This window comes from Oncorhynchus mykiss, chromosome 1, assembly GCF_057628025.1.
Source record: "Oncorhynchus mykiss isolate SJ-2025 chromosome 1, ASM5762802v1, whole genome shotgun sequence".
NCBI classification, from domain to species: domain Eukaryota; kingdom Metazoa; phylum Chordata; class Actinopteri; order Salmoniformes; family Salmonidae; genus Oncorhynchus; species Oncorhynchus mykiss.
The window spans coordinates 38,173,499-38,198,141 of NC_143022.1; the positions used below are offsets into that span (position 1 = coordinate 38,173,499).

General features: G+C 40.6%; 1 non-coding gene across 1 annotated transcript; it reads right to left on the minus strand.

Moving 5' to 3' along the window:
* Window positions 1-18,875: 18,875 nt before the first annotated feature.
* Window positions 18,876-18,930, minus strand: LOC118966750 (U7 small nuclear RNA). Its single transcript, XR_005053627.2, has one exon. It is a non-coding gene; the product is annotated as a U7 small nuclear RNA (small nuclear RNA).
* Between the last annotated feature and the right edge of the window lie 5,713 nt (window positions 18,931-24,643).

Consider the following 24,643-nt stretch of genomic DNA (forward strand, 5'->3'; position numbering starts at 1 on the left):
TACAGGTAACTGCCAAAATAAAGGAAACACCAACATAAAGTGTCTTAATAGGGCATTGGGCCACCACGAGCCAGAACAGATTCAATTTACCTTAGCATAGATTTTACAAGTTGTCTGGAACTTTGTTGGAGGAATGTGACACATTCTTCTGTGAGAAATTCCACAAATTGGTGTTTGGTTTCTGTTTTTGTGGACTCTACTATAGTATACTGTAGTTTTTACAGTTTACTATTAGTATAAATACAGTAGTAAATAAAGAGTAGTATTTAGTCATTACTGTAGCGTGTTTTGCAGACTGTAATACGGTATACTGTAGTATTTACTGTCATTTTTTTTACTAAAGTGTTTTTGTTCTTTTAGCTTTGACATGGAATTGGGGGGCTTTCTCATTGAGGAAATATACTGAAGAAATAGTAAAATATCCATAACCTGTTGGTAGGCAGGACTGAGTTCTACTGAGTTACTGAGAATTCAGCGTTTCTGCTCTTTCCTATAATGTCTAGGGAACACCATATATGGTCTATACTTGTCATGTATGTTTCTCACTTACAGGTGGCACAAATTGGGATATGGGGGAGGGAAATGGGAAGGGTATATGTAAATTAAATATTGTAATATTTACTGTAGTTTTTAAAAAATCATGTTTTTGTGGACTGTAGTATTTTTGCAGACATTTTTGTAGTAATTGCTTCTGTTTTTTGAATGGATAATACTGCAGTATTTACTGTAGTCTTCTACAGTATACTATACAATTCTATACTAAATACTACAAACTGTCGAGGCTACTACAGTGTGTAGTATAGTATTCTAAAGTATACTACATATGTCTATATTAAGTATTATAGTATTCTATAGTAAACATAGTATATTTTTGATGTAGAATAAGTGTTCAATTGGGTTTGGAATCTCAACCCAATAGAACACTTATCTCACATAAAAATATACTACAAAGTATAACAGTGACTGAGACAGCCATGGTATATGGTTGTCATGCTTTTCAAACCATTCAGTGACCACACATGACCTTTGGATGGGGGCATTATCATCTTATGCGGGCAAAGCCATGGTAGCCAAAATAATGGCTTGCCCAGCATTTAATAATGGCCTGCCCACCCTAAACATTATTGGATGTTACGTGCATAATTAACTCAGGCACCACACCTGTGTGGAAGCATCTGTTTTCAATATACTTTCTATTTCTCATTTACTCGAGTGTTTCCAGTATATTGTCAGTATGTGTATTGTGTAAATCCATGAGATTATAAATTTCTGCTAAATTACCATATTGCTATAAAATTAACAATATTCATACTGAACAAAAATATAACATATAAAGTGTTGGTCCCATGTTTCATGAGCTGAAATAAAAGATCCCAGAAAAGTTTCGTACGCACAGAAAGCTTATTTCTCTCAGATTTTGTGCTCAAATGTGTTTACATCCCTGTTAATGAGCCTTCTCCTTTGCCAAGTGAAATCCATCCATTTGACATGTGTGGAATATCAAGAATCTGAACAAACAGCATGATCATTACACAGGTGCATTTTGTGCTGGGCAAAATAAAAGGCCACTCTAAAATCTGCAGTTTTGTCACATAACACAAAGCCATAGATGGCTCAAGTTTTGAGGGAGTGTGCAATTGACATGCTGACTGGGGGAATGTTCACCAGAGCTGTTGCCAGAGAATTGAATGTTCAGTTCTCTACCAATGTCATTTTAGAGAATTTGCCAGTACGTCCCTCTGGCCTCACAAGCGCAGACCACGTGTAACAACTCCAGGCCAGGACCTCCACATCCGGCTTCTTCACCTGCGGGATCATCTGAGACCAGCCACCCGGACAGCTGATTAAACTGAGGAGTATTTCTGTCTTTAATAAAGCCCTTTTGTGAGGAAGAACTCATTCTGACTAGCTGTACTTGGCGCCCCTCCCAGGCCCACCCATGGCTGCGCCCCTGCCCATTCATGTGAAATCCATGGATTAGGGCGTAATGAATTTATTTCAGTTGACTGATTTCCTTATATGAACTGTAACTCAGTAAAATCATTGAAATTGCTGCATGTTACGTTTATATTTATGTTCAGTGTATTATTAGGCCGTCCCTCCTTCAGTCCCACCAAGATCTGTGATGTTTAAGGTCTGGAGCTTCTCCTGCTATCATAAACTCTGGGCTGTAGTTCCAGCCAAAAGCCTCCAGGTGAATGTTTGATAATGCTTACCTAACCCACCACAGTTTGAACGGCCACATGTACAGTGTTAAATGTTTGTTAAATGGTTATCTTACTATTCAAATGATTCATTATCTGTGATCCGACATTATTCAAAGCATTATTTAACAGTAGTTTCAGTCTGATAATTCTAGTCCCTTAGATAGGCCATCCTTGCTCCAATTCCCCTCCCATCATGGAGGTCTGTGCTTTGCTGTCTGGCTCTCAACCCTGGGACTGACTGATCGGTCTGATAACGATAAACCAAATCAGACCTCATCTCTGTGCAAACGATTAGGATCACTATTCAAACATTGACATCAGCTGCAAATATTTTATTCTCTGTTGTATTTATCCAGACAGGGCTTTTTCTAATGCCCACCAACACCAATATTGACTCCTTCCTCTTCCTGTGTCTAATCTCAATGCGCCTTGGCTCCTCTTGAAAACCATCATGTTGACATTATTAACAGCAATTTATCATATTTTCAGAGCCCTCTCTTGTGGTGTGTCCCCTCGATCTTAACGTACGCACGCTCGCACACACACAAACACGCACGCACGCACGCACGCACGCACACACACACACACACACACACACACACACACACACACACACACACACACACACACACACACACACACACACACACACACACACACACACATACACACACACACACACACACACACTCTTATGCAGGCAAAGCACACACACATTTTGTTTGGCTTGTGTAGAGTTTAACGCTTGTTAGTTCATTTCCAGTTTCGTAACTTAATTTTGTGCCTATCCTTTCTTCTACAAAAAAAGAGTCCCTCCGTTCGTGCACCCCCCAGCCCCCTTTAGCCATCAGTGATGTTTGTCTATACCCCCCACTGCCTGCTTTAACTCTGCCCAGCAGAAGACACAATGGAGGCCATTATCCTATCCAGTTGCCCTTCCCTGTGTGTTGTTTGTGTGCCCTTTCTCTCTCTCTCTCTCTCTCTCTCTCTCTCTCTCTCTCTCTCTCTCTCTCTCTCTCTCTCTCTCTCTTCTCTTTCCTTTACACTATAAACACACGCTTTGTACATAACTGCCCCCCGCAGTGCTGACCCCCGCCCCAACAACCCTGACACCCAGACATATCATGTATGTGTGCTATGAATGGCTATATTGTGTGTATGTGTGCCATAAGTGTTTGCAATATGTCTGTATAAGCGTTGTCCTCTGATGTGACTGAGTGATTGTGTGTGTGTGTCTGTGTTTGTTTGAATGCGTTGGGTTACTGACTGCATGCGTTTGAATGTGTTCATGTTTTTGTATGATTGCTATGACATTTATGAGGTCATGCGTGAGTTATAGTATGTATGTACAGTGGGGCAAAAAAGTATTTAGTCAGCCACCTAGTGTTCAAGTTCTCCCACTTAAAAAGATGAGAGAGGCCTGTAATTTTCATCATAGGTACACTTCAACTATGACAGACAAAATGTGGAAAAAAAATCCAGAAAATCACATTGTAGGATTTTTTATGAATTTATTTGCAAATTATGGTGGAAAATAAGTATTTGGTCACCTACAAACAAGCAAGATTTCTGGCTCTCACAGACCTGTAACTTCTTCTTTAAGAGGCTCCTCTGTCCTCCACTCGTTACCTGTATTAATGGCACCTGTTTGAACTTGTTATCGGTATAAAAGACACCTGTCCACAACCTCAAACAGTCACACTCCAAACTCCACTATGGCCAAGACCAAAGAGCTGTCAAAGGACACCAGAAACAAAATTGTAGACCTGCACCAGGCTGGGAAGATTGAATCTGCAATAGGTAAGCAGCTTGGTTTGAAGAAATCAACTGTGGGAGCAATTATTAGGAAATGGAAGACATACAAGACCACTGATAATCTCCCTCGATCTGGGGCTCCACGCAAGATCTCACCCCGTGGGGTCAAAATGATTACAAGAACGGAAAAAAATCACAAGAAGAGCAAAAATCACAGAACCACACGGGGGGACCTAGTGAATGACCTGCAGAGAGCTGGGACCAAAGTAACAAAGCCTACCATCAGTAACACACTACGCCGCCAGGGACTCAAATCCTGCAGTGCCAGACGTGTCCCCCTGCTTAAGCCAGTACATGTCCAGGCCCGTCTGAAGTTTGCTAGAGAGCATTTGGATGATCCAGAAGAAGATTGGGAGAATGTCATATGGTCAGATGAAACCAAAAAACTTTTTGGTAAAAACTCAACTTGTCGTGTTTGGAGGACAAAGAATGCTGAGTTGCATCCAAAGAACACCATACCTACTGTGAAGCATGGGGGTGGAAACATCATGCTTTGGGGCTGTTTTTCTGCAAAGGGACCAGGACGACTGATCCGTGTAAAGGAAAGAATGAATGGGGCCATGTATTATGAGATTTTGAGTGAAAACCTCCTTCCATCAGCAAGGGCATTGAAGATGAAACGTGGCTGGGTCTTTCAGCATGACAATGATCCCAAACACACCACCCGGGCAACGAAGGAGTGGCTTCGTAAGAAGCATTTCAAGGTCCTGGAGTGGCCTAGCCAGTCTCCAGATCTCAACCCCATAGAAAATCTTTGGAGGGAGTTGAAAGTCCATGTTGCCCAGCAACAGCCCCAAAACATCACTGCTCTAGAGGAGATCTGCATGGAGGAATGGGCCAAAATACCAGCAACAGTGTGTGAAAACCTTGTGAAGACTTACAGAAAACATTTGACCTCTGTCATTGCCAACAAAGGGTATATAACAAAGTATCGAGATAAACTTTTGTTATTGACCAAATACTTATTTTCCACCATCATTTGCAAATAAATTCATTAAAAATTCTACAATGTAATTTTCTGGATTTGTTTTTCTAATTTTGTCTGTCATAGTTGAAGTGTACCTATGATGAAAATTACAGGCCTCTCTCATCTTTTTAAGTGGGAGAACTTGCACAATTGGTGGCTGACTAAATACTTTTTTGCCCCACTGTATGTATGTATGTATGTTTGTTTGTATGTATGTATGTATGTTTCTGCATTTAAGTGAAGGTGTGTGTGTGTGTTTGCATTGGATAGAGGAAGTCCTGTCCTGTCGTCTGGGCTCCTCTTTCTCTCCCAAACTCAGCGTGAAGTGTTGGTCAGCTTGTTCTACACAGGTTACCACTCCCTTCCATTTGAACCCATTCTCTTCTCTCTTCTGCCATCCCCATGGAGTGAGTGGGGCAGACCAACATGGAGAGTTTTCAGGGAGGTTGGGTCCTTCTGTATGCATCTCTTAGTTTCCATGGCAACTTTTAGTTTTTCTTTCCCTTGAATAAAAATGTGATTGTTTGATCAAGTGCACATTCTCCATTTTAGAATGTTATAACTTTGAATATCTGGATGTGCATCTCAACAACAAGCAACATTAAAATTAAAATAAACAGTGTGGGATGTAGAGATGGTTAACAGATAGTTAAGCACTGAGGTAACTATTTTTTTAACAGATAGTTAAGCACTGAGGTAAAAAAAATGTTACATCCCCATTCTAAGTAAGAATAAAGCACCTTTCTCAATACTCAGTAAACATATAGCTTTATCTCAATAGAAGCTGGTTTGTTCTCTGAGTTGTGTTTCCCTCCCAGCCTCCCTCACTCCCTTGTTTACTGGGATGCTGGCGTGCTTCACGCTCTGTACACATGCAGTTTCTATTTTCCTGTCGTGGAACTGCAGTCTGAGCTCCACCTCTCAGAGAATTTGTGTGTGTTTTATTTCTGTTATTGTATGCCTGTGTGTGTGTGTGTGTGTGTGTGTGTGTGTGTGTGTGTGTGTGTGTGTGTGTGTGTGTGTGTGTGTGTGTGTGTGTGTGTGTGTGTGTGTGTGTGTGTGTGTGTGTGTGTGTGCGCGTGTGTGTGTGTGTGTGTGTGTGTGTGTGTGTGTGGAGAAGCCCCCTCTCAATGGCCGGGAACGGCGTCCCTTTCCTCCAGCCCAGAGGATAAGTCTACTGTTATGCTAATGTCCATGTCCTGAGACTAATAGGGCCTTTTAAAGTAGAGCATTTTCACTCCCTGCACAGCGTCCCACTAAGGGGCTTAGGGGGAATTCTGACCCAAGTTACGTGTGCATAAATGAACCTTTATTCCCTTTTTATGCACTTTTCTCTCTACGCATGTTCTGGCCTTGTACGTAAGTATGAGGAAACACATGTGACAGCTAGCTATTCGTTTAGGTTGCATTTCATAGAAATGGAGGTGTGTCTACAGATAACCATATTCTGACCATGACTTAATTCCCTCATAATTACACCACCTTTACTCGTGAGGAAACCATGATAAGATCGAGCAACCTTTCGGTTCCAAGTGGAAAAACATCAACTAGATTTTTTCACAATAGAACTAACACCAAGCTCCAAGCACTGCAATGTATAAATTGATGAGAGCTATTGATATGACCTAGGTAAATGAGTAATCCGTTTAGATAAGGGGATTAGATATTTTTGACCTGATGATAGCTGGAGACAAATGTGAAACCATTCGTATTTCAGCAAACTGAAAAGCGTGTCAACATGACAGGTGTTTCAGACTCTTTTCCACAGTGAAGTATAAATATCTGTGTCATTATTGCACATTTTTATTGTAGGCCTATGGCATTATAATTTGCGGGGGTGAAATTGGAGACCCAAGCCGAGACTGTAGCCTATGGAAACCCATGAAAGTAGTGCCGAACCTACCGATTTAATGCTATCTAGAATGTTTTAATTATATGCCCGGACTTTCCAGTTTTAGCCACCTTCAGTGAAACCCACATACTGTACTTAATGTCACTTTACACGACAACTGGACCGTTGTCATCACAGTTCCGAGATTAGCAAGGATTAGGGTAGATTGATAGGACTATTGTTCAACCTCTATTGTACACTTTTCTAACCTTCCAATATTTAATGTATTGAAAAATGCAATATGACAACTTTCAGGAGGAATCAAACCACTGTATTTTGTATTCACCAATATACAGTAGTTACCCAGAAAGACTCACAGCTGTAATAACTGCCAAAGGTTCTTCTACAAAGCATACCCATAACATGGTGCAGCCACCAATATGCTTGAAAATATGGAGAGTGGTACTCAGTAATGTGTTTTATTGGGTTTGCCCCAAACATAGCACATTGTATTCAGGACAAAAATAAATAATAGCTTTGCCACATTCTGTGCAGTATTATCTTTAGTGCCTTGTTGGAAACAGGATGCAGGTTTTGGGATATTTGTATTCTGTACAGCCTTCCTTCTTTTCACTCTGTCATTTATGTTAGTATTGTGGAGTAACTACAATGTTGTTGATCCATCCTCAGTTTTCTCATATAACAGCCATTAATTAAACTGTAACTGTCAAAGTCACCATTGACCTCGTGTTGAAATTCCTGAGCGGTTTCCTTTGTGTCCACCAACTGAGTTAGGAAGGACACATGCATCTTTTTAGTGACTAGGTGTATTGATGCACCATCCAAAGTGTAGTTAAAGACTTCACCATGCTCAAAGGGGTATTCAATGTCTGCTTTTTAAAATGTTTTACCCATCACCTATGGGTGGCCTTCTTTGCGAGGCATTGGATAAGCTCCCTGGTCTTTGTGATTGAATCTGTGTTTGAAATTCACTGCTCGACTGAGGGACCTTACAGATAATTGTATGTGCGGGGTATTGAGATGAGTCAGTCCTAAAATAAATCATGTTAAACACCATAATTGCACACAGAGTGAGCCCATGCAACTTATTACTTGACTTGTTCAGTACGTTTTTACTCCTGAACTTATTTAGGCTTGCAATAACAAAGGTGTTGCAAGCCTACTTATTGACTCAAGACTCAAGCTTTAACATTTTTCTTAAATTGTAAGAATTTCGAAAAACATAATTCCCCTTTAACATTATGGGGTATTGTGTTTAGGCCAGTGACAAAAAAATGTCAATTTAATCCATTTCAAATTCAGGCTGTAACACAACAAGATGTGGAAAAAGTCAAGGGGTGTGAATACTTTCTGAAGGCACTGTACGCATAGGGGAATAGATGTTGAATTGATGTCTGTGCCCAGTGGGAACTTTGTGCGCTTGATCAGGAGTTGTTTGTTTTATGTCAGTATTCTGGCATTTACCTTTGAAAGTGATTGATTCTTTGTCTTTCTTAGTACGGCATACCATAAGATTGTGTTTAGTGAACGTGTACAATATATATATATATTTTTTTTACATTGTACAGTAAACAAGGAGACAAGACGTTGCTCCAAGCTTTTTGGCAGGAGACAGGCTAACGTAGACCAACTGCTCTCTCTGACAGTGACAAGCTGGAGATGTGTACACACACACACACACGCACGTACGCACGCACGCACGCACTCACGCCAGCACGCACGCACGCAAACACACACACACACACACACACACACACACACACACACACACACACACACACACACACACACACACACACACACACACACACACACACACACACACTCTGAAGCCGTAAAAGGCAGTGCCAATGTTTTTATTTACGTTAAGCATAGAGGAGTAGCCAGATAGCTTCATGTTGTGCAACCTGTTACCTGTAACAACCGTTACAGAGAGCACTCTTATTCCATAACTCACGTTGGCCTTGACCTGTCATGACTAGATACTGTCCCAGCAAACATCCTGAACACCTCATGGTAATGTTTCAACACACAGTCACCTCTATTCTATATTTACTGCCAACCTGATCCCCAATCAATTGTAATCAGAGTACTCTATAGGATATAAAGATGTATAACATTTATTTGACATATGTAAACTGTATCAATACTGAATACATTTTTATTTTACATTAAGGAATGTATTCAGAAACCTGTAGGGTGTGGTTTATAATGAAGCCCCTTTGGCAATAGATGATGCAGTTCAATTATAAATGACTTAGATTGATTGAAATCATAAAATTATATTTACTAAAGGACAGGTCATCAGGTGAACTTTATTTCACCTACACACCTACTCATGCAAATATTCAGACATGCTTACACGCATATGCTCCAACAGCGCACACACACACACACACACACACACACACACACACACACACACACACACACACACACACACACACACACTCTGAATCAGTTGGCAGTTAATGGCTTTTTCCCACAGGAGGTTGGAGTGGGATGTGGCAAGCGGGTCTGTTCATGTCTCTGTATGTGGCCAGGTTAGGGTGACTTGGATATGGGTGGGGTGAGAGAACAAGTGTACATGTATGAGTGTATATAACTTAGGGGAATAATTATCTTGGGGTTGGCATTCGTTGTACTGATGGTGCGTGTGTGTCTGTGTAGTGCTGTGACTTGGCCCAGGGCAGTGGTGGATGAGTATACATCCCAAATCTGGCACGGTGATGCACATGATTTCTCCTAGCCTCAGGACAGACTCCACAACACATCACAGACAGGATTAGCTTTAGAAAGTCCTGGTAAAGACATGGACATGTTCTCATAGGGAAGTCATCGTCATCTTTTTGTGTGCTAAATACTGTACATTTGCAGCCTTCAGAAAGTATTCACACCCCTTGACTTATTCCACATTTTGATGTGTTACAGCCTGAATTTCAAATGGATTCAATTGAGATTTTTTGGTCACTAGCCTACACACAATACCCCATAATGTAGAGTTGTGTTTTTCACCTATTCGTAGCTGGGTGGAACATTTAAAAAAGCAGACATTGAATATCCCTTTCAGCATGGTGAAATTATTCAGTACACTTTGGATTGTGTATTAATACAGCCAGTCAATGCAAAGATATAGGCGTCCTTCCTAACTCAGTTGCCAGAGAAGAAGGAAACCACACATAGATTTCACCAGGAGGCCACGGGTGACTTTAACAGAGTTTAATGGTTGTGATAGATGCAAACTGAGTAGTTACTCACCAATACTAACCATATTGACAGAGTGAAAAGAAGGAAGCCTGTACAGAATAAAAATATACCAAAACATGCATCCTGTTTGCAACAAGGCACTAAACTAATACTACAAAAAATGTGGCAATGAACTTTGTGTCCTGAATTCAAAGTGTAATGATCACCGAGCTCTCACAGTCTCACTTCGGAATTAGACATTCATCTATGTTTCTCAAACGTGAAATTTTGAAGTCGTTGTGAATGTCAAATATCAAAGTGTTTAAGGTTAAGTTTAGGCATTAACTCAGAAATCTTAAGGTTAGGCATTAACTCCAAATGGTTACGGTAAGGGTTAAGGTTCACGATAGGCTTAAAACAAAAATCTCAAAAATAACTTTCTATTGCTGGATTTAAACTAACAAACTTTGGAATCAGAGGCAGATGCTACTTGAAGGTAACAGTGATCACTGTTGCCCATAGTGGACGGTTTCCACGTCATCTCCCGATGTCCCCAGACATGGATGGACGTCGAATACTGACTTATATCAGGGGTGACATGGTTGCTATCGATAGATACAGACGGTCCGTCCATCCGTCTGGCCGTCCATCCATTCGTCTATCCATCCGTCTATCTATATTTTCTATCAGTCCATCTGTGGAAGACACCTCCAAGGGGAGAGACTCCCCTTCACTCTGACGGAGGAATGCATGCCCTCCATTCCTAAAACAGAAGGGAGCAGGGTGATGCATTCTGACAACTCTGTCAAGCACAAGAGAGACCTGCTAGCTATCCCCACTACTTCTGGGTACACGCACATACACACAGTCTACTAAAACTCTTTAGTCTCTTTCTGTCTCTTCTGTCTCTTTTTCTCCAAAACCCAACTCTCATTCTTTCACTTTCTATTTCCTTAATATCTCCTTTCTCTGCCTCCCTCTCTCTCCCTTCCTCCCCATCTTTTGCCCCTTCTCTCTCACACGTTCTCCGTCTTTCTCCCATCTCTCTCTCTCCCCACCCGTACCAACCAGGCCATGGTAGTTTGGTAACAATATGAGTTCTTGGAGGCTGTAACTTTCTTAATGTGAGGTGTGTGTGAGCTCCTCCTTTTCTTATGTGACTGCTCATTGCTGCATGAACTCTGCCAGAGAGGAATCCCAGAGAAGCGCACACACGCATACACACACACAAACACACGCGCACGCACCAATGCACACACGCATGCATGCACGCACGCACGCACGCACGCACGCACGCACGCACGCACACACACACACACACACACACACACACACACACACACACACACACACACACACACACACACACACACACACACACACACACGCACACACCCACACACACATAAACACACACACACACACCAATGTATGCATGCTCACACACAGACACTTACGGACTCACACACCCAAGCATGTACACACAAACACAGACATGCACACACATGTACACACATGGCTGCTAGCAGGTATTAATAATACATACTCTTATGGAAATCACTTATGATTTACCGTTTTTTCTCGCTTTGGCACTACTTGGTATGGAGAATTTTCAAAACTCTCTCTACAAAACTCCCAACTGGTAACACTTGTAATGCAGCCAGTCTTACATGCTGACCAGACCGGACACGTCGCGTGCGCGAATGTCGCAAAATAAATTTAGAAATCCATGTTATTCAATTATTGCACCCACACTGCTCGCGCCGCCAACGAGCGTCTGCGTTGCCAAGGGCTAAAATAGAACTCCTTTCTATTTCTGACGCAGATCGGGCTGAAAGTGCTGCCTCTCCCATCTCCTCATTGGTTTATAGAAGCAGGTACCCACTTGCCATCTCCTCATTGGTTATACCCACGTGGGTGACTGAAAGACGAACTGTTTTGCCGGTAGTCATGGTAATACTATGAAAGTTTAGATGCCAATCACCATATAAGTTCAACGATGAAAAAGCCTGGAAGGAGGAGAGATGACTAGAAACGATTCGGTTGGCCGTTTTATTTGTGGATTAATTGGCGGAGTAGAGGAGCTTGTGCATTTCAGGTAAAATAACAACTCAATGTTTATATCCCAGGACAAATTAGCTAGCATCAACAAGCTAGCTAAATAGGACAAATTAGCTAACTAGCTAAATATTTATTGCTTTTTGACCTGTCCCCAAATTAATGTAATTGGTTCAGAGTTTGTGCACGATGGCGCACGATGGTGCACGCGGTTTGGGTTCCGTGTTACATTCAAAACCTTTAATTGTGCATTGACTTTATTTGCAGACATCTTTCAACACACAACCATTGATCCTAAATATAAGTTTACTGTGAAATACACTGAGTACATTGGTTTAATAATTAAAACACAACATAATGATGTCTTTTCAGTGTAGTTATTTTAACAACCAGTTAATCCAATAGCAAACAATGCAATGTTTCAAAATTGTTCTTTGAATGTGAAATGGCTGCAGTATTGTAAATTACAGTACATTGCTCTCTCTTGACATTAGGCAGTACATTTGCACCACCCATTAAAATTGACTGAACATCAAATTGACATAATTACTCTCCCATGTGTGATCAAAGGTGTGATCATCAAAGACATCTTTCACAAGCATTGATGCAAAAAATACATTTTTTTTTATCGCTTTGGTACTATTTTCAGAAGTATGTGGTAAAATGTCACAACTCTTAGTACAAAACTCAAAACAGATCATCAAAAAGGTCGTTTTTTTTCTAAACCTTAAGCAAATATTCAATTGACTAAGTACAACACATAAAATCACACAGTAACTTTTTCACCAAATCTAATGTGTTTAATCTAGAAATACATTTCAAATAAAGTAATTGCCTTTCACAATGCAATGCTCACAATACTTGTCACATGATTCTCTTCTCATTTGTTTAAAGACATTTGACCATCACTTACAGTAATCCAACTGCACTTAATGGTTCATTACTTAACCGTTTGGTAAACCTATAGATTGTAAACTGGTTTGTCTACTATATATGGATTTTGAGAACTATAGTAATAAAATGTGCATTTGTAAAGTATAAACCTCTAAATTACATGTATGATACATGATAACCATTCATAATGACTGCTCATTATTTCTAATTGATTTCACATAGTGGTAACCACAATTGGTCACCATATAAAAAGGGAGGGTGCAAGATGCTTGCAATTTTTTTCAACATGGAGCAGGATAGACAGCAAGAGAGAGGAAGAAATCAAAGAGCTCAAGAACAAAGGGCCCATCAGAGAGGTCAAAGAGGTGGGCATGGGCCCCATCAAAGAGGTCAAAGAGGTGGGCACAGGCCTCCGTCAAAGAAGAAAGAGGTGGGTATGGGCCCCGTCAAAGAGGTGGACATCAGAGAGAGGGAGGCAGACAGCAGGGAACTGTTGTGTCTAATGATCGTCGTTGACCATGTGGTAAACAGACGCCTTACCATGGCAGAAACTGCCAGATTAGTTCAACCCAATCTGAAAAGATCAACTGTCAATTCGATCATGAGAACATTTCGGCAAGAAAACTGGTAAGTCTGCAGGATATGCACTATGCTTTACCATTACATTTACAGTAAATGACTTATTGCGATGCATGCATATTTACAAAATATCTTACAATATTCTTACAGTGTGATCTATTGACAGTATACTCTATTCTACCCTCAGAATTGACAGAAGGACACATGGTGGTGGCCGTGTGCTGACCGACCAGCAGGACTGGATAGTGGTGGAAATGGTGAGGGCCAGGAATGACATACAGCTGCCCGAAATAAAGCAGGCCATTGAGGCGAACAATGACACCTTTGCCAGTGTGGCATCCATCAGCCTACCAACAATCGCCCGCCTTTTGAAGAGGCACCTGTTATCTATGAAACACGTGTACCTGGTGCCTTTTGAGAGAAACAACATGCCACTTCACAGTATGATATTGGATCAACACCGTAAAAATAATAATTCAAAATATATATATCTAGAGTGTGACGGTGCTTGATTTTGCTGTGAACCTTCACAAAAATGTCTTTGTTGATGAATCGGGCTTCAACCTGCCCAAAACCCGGTGCCGTGGGCTGAACATCATTGGCCAATGGGTAACTGTTCAAGTGCCTGGACAGCTATCTCTGAAGATGGTATGGTAGGACGTAGGCTATCTCTGAAGATGGTATGGTAGGACGTAGGCTATCTCTGAAGATGGTATGGTAGGACATAGGCCATTACATGGATCCTACAATGCTGCATACCTCATTGTGTTTCTCAATGAAATTGAGCAGGCTTGTCAAGGTGAAGAGGTCACTTACAGCGTATTCGGAAAGTATTCAGGCCCCTTCACTTTTTTCACATTTTGTTACGTTACGGCCTAATAGCAAAATTGATTAAATAAATTAAAATCCCCATCAATCTACACACAATACCCCATAATGACGATGTGAAATTTTTCTTTTTGTAATTTTGCAAATGTATAAAAAACTTGAAAACAGTGGTTAGAACGTTGGACTAGTAATCGAAAGGTTGTAAGATCGAATCGCTGAGCTGACAAGGTAAAAATCTGTCATTCTGCCCTTGAACAATGCAGCTAACCCACTGTTCCTAGGCCGTCATTGAAAATAAGAATTTGTTCCTAATTGACTTGCCAAGTTAAAAAAAGGTTAAATACAATTTTTACATAAGTATTCAAACCCTTTGCTATGAGACTCTAAATTGAGCTCAGGTGCATCCTGTTTCCGTTGATCATCCTTGAGATGTTTCTACAACTTGAGTGATAAATTAAATTGATTGGATATGATTTGGAAAGGCACACACCTGTCTATATAAGGTTTCACAGTCGAGAGTGCATGTCAGAGCCCGGCCAAACTAAGCAATCGGGGAGAAGGGCCTTGGTCAGGGAGGTGACCAAGAACCCGATGGTCACTCTGACATAGCTCCAGAGTTCCTCTGTAAAGATGGGAGAACCAAACATCTCTGCAGCACTCTGCCAATCAGGCCTTTATGGTAGAGTGGCCAGACAGAAGCCACTCCTCAGGTAAAGGCAAATGACTACTGTAAAGCATGGTGGTGGCAGCAGCATCATGCTGTGGAGATGTTTTTCTGCAGCAGGGACTGGGAGACTAGTCAGGATCGAGGGAAAGATGAACGGAGAAAAGTACAGAGAGACCTTTGATGAAAACCCGCTCCAGAGCGCTCAGGACCTCAGACTGTGGTGAAGGTTCACCTTCCAACAGGACAAATACCCTAAGCTCACAGCCAAGACAATGCAGGAATGGCTTCGGGACAAGTCTCTGAATATCCTTGAGTAGCCCAGCCAGAGCCCAGACTTGAACACGATCAAACATTTCTGAAGAGACCTGAAAATAGCTGTGAGGCGATGCTCCCCATCCAACCTGACCGCGCTTGAGAGGATCTGCAGAGAATAATTGGAGAAACTCCCCAAATACACGTGTTCCAAGCTTGTAGCATCATACCCAAGAAGGCTCAAGGCTGTAATCGCTGCCAAAGGTGCTTCAACAAAGTGATTAAAGGGTCTGATTAAAGATTACTGATTAAAGGGTCTGAATACTTAAATGTAAATGTGATATTTCAGTTTTTTTATTTTATAAATGTGCAAAAAATTCTAAGCCTGTTTTTGCTTCGTCATTATGGGGTAAAGTGTGAACATTGATACGGGTAACAATGCAAAATGTGAAAAAAGTCAATTCTCTCCAAATGTATGCGTCAATGTGTCATTGTGTGGGACAATGTCACGTTCCACCTTGCAGAGGTGGTTCAGGCATGGTTTTGGGCCCATCCCCGATTCGTTACCCTTTACCTGCCCCCATACTCTCCTTTCCTCAAACCTATTGAGGATTTATTTTCAGCATGGAGGTGGAAGGTGTATGATCCCCATGAGCGTGCCACCCTCCTTTTGGCCATTGATGAGGCATGCGACGACATCAATGCACAACAACGTCAAGCTTGGACTCGCCATACCAAAAAAAAAAATCCCGCTGTGCATGAACAATGAGGACATTCACTGTGATGTGGCTGAGAATTTATGGACTAATGCTCAAGGCAGGCTTCATGCAAATGAATGAGTGCTAAACATTATGTTTTATTTTCATTCATTTCATTTGTTTCATTCAATTTCTTACATTTGATTACAGACAATACACCTATGTTGCAATTATATCTGAGAAGTATAAATATATATTTGTATTAATTAATAACACCTTTGACTACACATGGGATATTAATGAAATTCTAGATTTTTGGTCAATTTTGTTGGGTAATGTAGGTGTATTGCCTAATGTGAAAACGGTCATTTACAGTATTGTAGCATGTTACTTTCAGCACATCCAGGGGTGATTTGAAACACATAGCTGCGTTGTTTGCTATTGGATTAACTGGTTGTTAAAATGACTACATTGAAAATATATGATGTTGTGTTTTGGTGACTAAACCAATGTTCCCATTACATTTCACAGTAAACTTATATTTTGAATCAATGGTTGTGTGGTGAGAGATGTTTACAATCCAAATGAATGCACAATGACAGGTTTTGAATGAAAGACTAGCTGTGTAACAAGTGTGACCAGTTTGGAGTTTTGTACTAAGAGTTGTGAAAATGTTCCTCATACTTCATCTAATTACAGGTTTACTGTAATTAAATTAAACTAATTAAATTAACGGAATAAACAATGTTTAGCAGGCACTAGTTCGCATCGGTTTTGAACATTTAGGTTCTCATAGACATCGCAGTAGTTGTCCTCATTGTTTATGCAACTGGGTAAAAACCTGTTGTCTGCTACATAAATGGTATATATTACAGTACTACAGTACTATATTGGCCAATGCAGTTTTAGTAAAGCAGTGTGAACCCCACCCCAGCAATTTCCTTTTGGGTACATGTTTACTGTATTTGCATTTGTTACATACAGATAATTTAAAACGTATTGTGAAGTAAAGTCCTAATAGTTATAATCATAATAGTACATTTAAGCAATAAGGCCAGGGGTGGTATAGAATATGGCCAATATACCACGGCTAAGGGCTGTTCTCAACACGATGCCTGGACACAGCCCTTAGCCGTGGTATATTGGCCATATATCACAAACCACAGAGGAGTGCTATTATAAACTGGTTACCAACATAATTAGAGCAGAAAAACTAAACGTTTTGTAATACCCGTGGTATACTGTACGGTTTGCTATACCATGGCTTTCAGCCAATCAGAATTCAGGGCTCAAACCACCCAATTTATAATACAGTATATATCATACTTTATCTTTTTCTTCTTTACAGACATACAGTATGATGTTCTCAAAATCTGTACTAGACAAACCTGTTAAAAATCTCTAGGTTTATACCAAACGGTTTAGTGATTATCAACTGAAAGCAGTCAGATGAGGTAATAGCGAAATGCATTTTAACAAATGAGAAGAGAATAATCTCAAAAGTAACGTGAGCATTGCATTGTGAAAGGCAATGACTTTAGATGACCATGTATTGCAATGTGAAACATGCTTTTCTAGATGAAGCACTGATTAAGTTTGGTGAAAAAGTGGCTATATGATTTTGTTTTTCAACAACTAGCTTTTTGATGATCTGTTTTGCGTTTTGTACTAAGAGTTGTGAAAATGTACCACATACTTGTAATAATTGTACCAAAGCGATTGAAAAACAATCTACTTATTTATTTTGAATGCATAGTTTACACTTTTTACCTGAAACTGTGAACTGATCCTATTTGGTCTGGACTTGTCTACTTGGGATTGATAGCACATCGTATTATCGGACAAACAAGGGCTGCTTTTAGTTTGCTATCAGTACTTGGAGAGGAACACTATGAGAAACTAAAACTAACTAACACTATGAGAAACTAAAACCAACTAACTAACACTATGAAGTTGGAAACAGGGATGCCAGAAATACAAACACAATGCAAGAATGAACTCTTCCAACTTTGTATTGTGTTCTATGCACAGTGCTGAGTGCTCTACACTCTAAAGTATGGGTTGTCTTGGTGAGATGCTAGTGTAAAGTGAATACAGTATGGGAGAAAGGAACATCCTCCAGCCTGCTCTTCTCTCCTCTGTGCCCAATAAAACACAACTACGCGTCAGTGATTTACAGATCCATTCTAGTGGCCTGTCTCATCAGCAGCATGACACTGGAGAAATACTAATATATCAAACTCTATATCACTGCTCTTTTCCTGTGTTTGATGATTGCATGATGAAAGGTCATTACTCTGAAGACGTTATGACTTAATTCCTCTCACTGTAAGGCAGAAGCCTGGTCACTGATCTGTATGTGTTTTATCCAACTGAGTATTATTGTCTCTCTCTTCTCCCTCCTCCCTCCTCTTCTCTCAGGATTAGTGCTGTCAGGAGAAGCTTCTGCCCTGTATTTATTACCCCGCCTGTGGGTGTGAGGAGGGAAGGAGGAGAGAAGGAGGGGAGCGTCCGTGACCCTCAGCCAGGCCCTGGTCCTGTTTGTCTTCGCTACATTCCTCCTGCTGCAGTGAGATGGTACTAACTCACTGCCTGTGTTCCCAGAGACAGACTACCTCACATAGAACAAATACAATAGTATGTTATGGTATAAATACTTACTTTACTGTAGTATTCTTTACTGTAGTATTTACTATATTATTTACTGTAGTACACTGCAGTATTTACAATTGTTAACTATGTATAACTTTAGTTTATACTATAGTATTTACCACAGTGTTTTTACAGACTGTGGAGACCATTATGTAGTATTTACCCTAGTGTTACTGACATTACTGTAGTATATTTGTTGTATTACCTTTGACATAGAAGGGGAGGCTTTCTCCTTCAGGAAACCTACTGGAGAAATATTTAAAGAGCAAATGCTTGCTAGCCTAACTTCCTTGCATGAACCAGCTAAGTTAGCTAGCTAGTTAAAGTGAGCCTACTAGGATGCATCTAGGCTACATATTGAACTTCAATTGTCTCAGGCCAGTGGCACAATATATGAATTCATGGTTAGTTCAGAATCGCCGTCATAATCATTGGCCTGTACAGAGAACGAATCTCCATCCATGGCTTAGGAAAGGGCGTATTTAGCAAGCTAGCTTGCTACTGCAGGACATCCACACAAGTAGACCAGAAACAAATATGTTTGTCTGACAATGATGATGTTTTGCTTAGGATGTGATTTCATTGGAATGAAGCCATATCCAAACTGGCCTCCCTTGGAGGGCGTTTTTCTGCGCCAGGACAACCCACAGTTGAGCTCAAGGGAGGCCAAATGCTTGCTGGCATCAATCACTCAAATGCTACAGCGGAAACATGTCACACTCTTTTGTTCCAGATAGCATCAGGTACATTGACTATACATACTGAGACAGAGGGGTGCTGTTTCCCTCGCTTGGATGATTTCACCACTGAGATCCAGCCACTTGCAAATTCATAGAAAATTATTAAAACAGAGAGACGAAAGATACATTATTTATATTTTTTTATTGGTCATATGTATGGGGAAGCCTGGCTTTCCTTGGGATCCATGAATACATGTCACTTATCAAAATAAAGGTATCTTTCTTCTCTTTCGTGTGATGTGGTTCTAGGTTTTGAGACGATGCGTTAAATGCCCGATGGAGTTTTAGTGTTCTTATAGATGAAATGGAAAGACAATGTATTCCACTAGGCCATTTCCTCCATTACCAGGCTCTGTTTGACAGGTAATCATTACAAACATTTCTGTGATCGAAACGTTAACAGGGAAAAGCGACAAGCAAGAGAACAGGATGAAAAAGTCACAGGAGTAAAATTGAAGCGATAAATCCAGCAAGATTTAAGTGACAAGTGAATTTTGCACCCCTCAAACACAGGAAATAGATGGCTGAAAAAGACAGATCCTCATGTGGGCGGGGCACGCGTGTTGCTACTACTGTTTAAACTACTCAGTGTTTATGACTAATAGGGCTTAGTGCAATGAAGCACATGAACATGGTTAATCTGGGGGGGAGGTTGCTGTTTCTCTGTGAAGTCTCAGGACTGTAATATGCTGTGATTGACAGCTCACCTGAGGGCTAGAGGACCAGGTATGCACCCCTCGCTCCCTCCCTCCCTCTCCCTCTCTCTCTCTCCACTTGCCCTTATGAAAGAAATACACAAATGCAGTGCATTCGGAAAGTATTCAGACACCTTGACTTTTTCCACATTTTGTAACGTTACAGCCTTATTCTAAAATTGTTTGAATACAAAATGATCCTTATCAATCAACACACAATACCCCATAACGACAAAGTGAAAACAGTTTTGTAGACATTTTTGCAGATATATGAAAAATAGAAAACAGAAATACCTTTTTTACATAAGTATTCAAACCCTTTGCTATGAGACTCGAAAATGAGCTCAGGTGCATCCTGTTTCCATTGATCATCCTTGATATGTTTCTACAACTTGATTGGCCCAGCCAGAGCCCGGACTTGAACCCAATCGAACATCTCTGGAGAGACCTGAATATAGCTGTGCAGCGACGCTCTCCATCCAACCTGACAGAGCTTGAGAGGATCTGCAGAGAAGAATGGGAGAAACTCCCCAGATACAGGTGAGCCAAGCTTGTAGTGTCATACCCAAGAATACTTGAGGCTGTAATCACTGCCAAACATGCTTCAACAAAGTACTGAGTAAAGGGTCTGAATACTTATAGTACCAGTCAACATTTTGGACACATCTACTCATTGAAGTGTTTTACCAAATAGGGCTTTCTTCTGTACACAACCGCTACCTTGTCGCAACACAACTGATTGGCTCAAATGCATTAAGAAGGAAGGAAATTCCACAAATTAACTTTTAACAAGGCACACTTGTTAATTGAAATGCATTCCAGATTACTACCTCATGAAGCTGGTTGAGAGAATGCCAAGAGTGTGCAAAGCTGTCATCAAGGCAAAGGGTGGCTATTTGAAGAAACATATTTTGATTTGTTTAACACTTTTTTGGTTACTACATGATTCCATATGTGTTATTTCATAGTTTTGATGTCTTCACTATTATTCTACAATGTAGAAAATTGACTGCAGAAAAGTGCTACATTACTGTTTAATGCACAATAACCGCTTCACAGTGCAGCTCATTACTGACACGTTTCTCTTGCAACTTTTGCAGGACAAACAGCGTTTAAAGAAGTGCTCTACTTGCATCGGCATAACAATCAAACATTTAAACTGCTACAAAACTTCTGCTGACAGTTGGCACAAATACACACACAATATATATTTGTTCACGCATCCAAATATACTAATGAGCCCCACCAGTACATTGCCCCCACCTATCAAAAGGCAGTGATGATTGTTAGTGATGGGAGACTGAGGCTTTCTGAAGGCTTCGGTACTTTCACAAATTGTGCAAAAAAATTGTCAATTTCTCAAGAGCTTCATTATCTGTTCACAATGCACATTAGTGACATCTGCTGGTCAGCAATAATAGCAGAATATCCAATATACTTTTTTCTATATTGTTTCATAGAACACTGTTTAATAAAAACAACTTGTTGGCTTTAGTAGCCTATAATCAGAACACCAGGTTTGCATTTTATATCATGCTTAAACCTAACTATATTTGTAAGTACGGTGCCTAGTAGACATTGTGTGTGCTGTTGTTCAGTCCCATTCTATCATGTGTGTGTGCTGTTGTTCAGTCCCATTCTATCATGTTTGTGTGCTGTGGTTCAGTCCCATTCTATCATGTGTGTGTGCTGTTGTTCAGTCTCATTCTATCATGTGTGTGTGCTGTTGTTCAGTCCCATTCTATCATGTGTGTGTGCTGTTGTTCAGTCCCATTCTATCATGTGTGTGTGCTGTTGTTCAGTCCCATTCTATCATGTGTGTGTGCTGTTGTTCAGTCCCATTCTATCATGTGTGTGTGCTGTGGTTCAGTCCCATTCTACCATGTTTGTCTGCTGTCGTTCAGTCTCATTCTATCATATTTGTGTGCTGTCATTCAGTCCCATTCTATCATGTTTGTCTGCTGTTGTTCAGTCCAATTCTATCATGCTTGTGTGCTGTGTGAGAATAGCTGTGGGCTGGCTGGTAATAATATCAATTACAAGACATCATGGCTGATATGTGCTAAAGCACCGTGACTGACAGAGAGGGTTCAAAAGTACACCTCAAAGACCTACATGTCTCCCCGAAGCATCCACGTGTGTGTGTGTGTGTGTGTGAGTGTGTGTGTGTGTGTGTGTGTGTGTGTGTGTGTGTGTGTGTGTGTGTGTGTGTGTGTGTGTGTGTGTGTGTGTGTGTGTGTGTGTGTGTGTGTGTGTGTGTGTGTGTGAGAGAGAGAGAGAGTACAATAGATCACTGATAGCTCCTGTGCCAGTTTCTGGGAGGTATGATTGCCGACAGACGAACGTCTCCAATTGTGTTTATATTAGACACACACACAGTACAGTGACGGTTAACTGTTCTCTGACTACCTCTGTGATTACACACACGGTCTGCAGGCACTGTAAGGATGGGCACTGGGGGATGACGTGGCCAAGAGGGAGAGATAAAAAGAGTGCAGGGTGAGAGAAGAAGGGAAGAGAGAAGAAATATGAGGGATGAGACAGAGATAGAGATCTTCAGAACAGCACTTGAATCAAAACTCTGCTGTGGCCATTCACCCTGCCCCTGGGCCTTGTCCCCTCCTCTAACAGGTGTAACAAGTGGGCTGAACCAACGTGCACAAGGTAACTGCAGTCTGACATCTACCAATGCTGTGAGGACAGTCTCCTCCTCTGACATAATCCCCTCCCCTCTCCTACCCCTGTATTTGGATAATTCATAATGGGAGAACTTCTATAGTGTAGTTAGTAGAGAGTATATGTGAGGTGCTCTAGATAGTGGGCTGAACTAAAGTGCATGTATTTTATGGTCATTGGGGATCCTAGGTTAACCTTTTGAATGTCATACACTATTAAAAGAGAGAGGCTCAAAACACCATCAATGTGTAGTAAAACTGTGAAAAGTATAGCGCACTTAAGCTGATATCTGGTGTTTGGAGGGTGTTTGAATGTAAACGCAATGGAAGTGTTCTGATACACTGAATGTAGAATGAATAAAAATATAAATGCAACGTGCAAAGTGTTGGTCCCATGTTTCATGAGCTGAAATAAAAGATCCCAGAAATGTTCCATACACACAAAAAGCTTATTTCGCTCGAAGGTTGTGCACAAATGTGTTTACATTCCTTCAATTTCGCCTAAAATGACATACCCACATCTAACTGCCTGTAGCTCAGGAGCTGAAGCAAGGACATGCATGTTCTTGATACCATTTAAAAGGAAACACTTTGAAGTTTGTGGAAATGTGAAATTAATGTAGGAGAATATAACACAATAGATCTGGTAGAAGATGACACAAAGAAAAAAACATGTATTTTTTTGTATTTTTTTGTACCATTATCTTAGAAATGCAAGAAAAAGGCCATATTGAATTATTCCAGCACAGGCACAATTTAGAATTTGGCCACTAGATGGCAGCAGTGCACAGGAACAGTTTTAGACTGATCCAATGAACTATTGCATATCTATTAAAAATGTTGTATCAAGACTGCCCAAATGTGCCTAGTTGGTTTATTCATACATTTTCAAGTTCATAATTGTGCACTCTCCTCAAACAATAGTGTGGTATTGTTTCACTGTAATAGCTACTGTAAATTGGAAAGTGGAGTTAGATTAACAAGAATTTAAGATTTCTGCCCATATCAGATATGTCTATGTCTTGGGAATATTTTTTGTTTCTTACAACCTCATGCTAATCACATTAGCTTACGTTAAATCAACCGTCCCGAGGTCTGGACACCGATCCTGTAGCGGTTTAATGAGCATTTCTCCTTTGACAAGATAATCCATCCACCTACTTGGCATCCACCTACTCGGTAAGGAAGAGGGTAGTGCGAACAGCCCAATAAATCACTGGGGCCAAGCTTCCTGCCATCCAGGACCTATATACTAGGAGGTGTCAGAGGAAGGCCCAAAAAATGGTCAAAGACTACAGCCACTCATGTCATAGACTGTTCTGTCTGCTACTGAAAGGCAAGCGGTACCGGATCGCCAAGTCTAGGTCCAAAAGGCTCCATAACAGTTTCTATCCCCAAGCCAAACTTGACAAACTCTATGCACTCTAACAAACTCAAACTCTATGTCAAAACAGGCAAGTTTGCGGGCGCCTCCCATGTATTAGTTTCCCTCAGGAATGATGAAACTGAGAAAGTATGAGTCAATGAAAACGTGAGAAAATCTTATCACATTGAAGACGGAAACAGAAAAGGAATTCACTCAATAAGAACTTTGTATTATTTAGCATTTCAGCTGCTAATTCTAATAGTCCAAGTCAAACAGCCATTTTGAACAATTGATCAGTTTTCATGATGCTTGATGGACAGTTGAAGTCAAAAGTTTACATACACCTTAGCCAAATACATTTAAACTAATATTTTCACAATTCCTCACATTTAGTAAAAATTCCCTGTTTTAAGTCAGTTAGGATCACAACCTTATTTTAAGAATGTGAAATGTCAGAATAATAGCAGAGAGAATGATTTATTTCAGCTTTTATTTCTTTCATCACATTACCA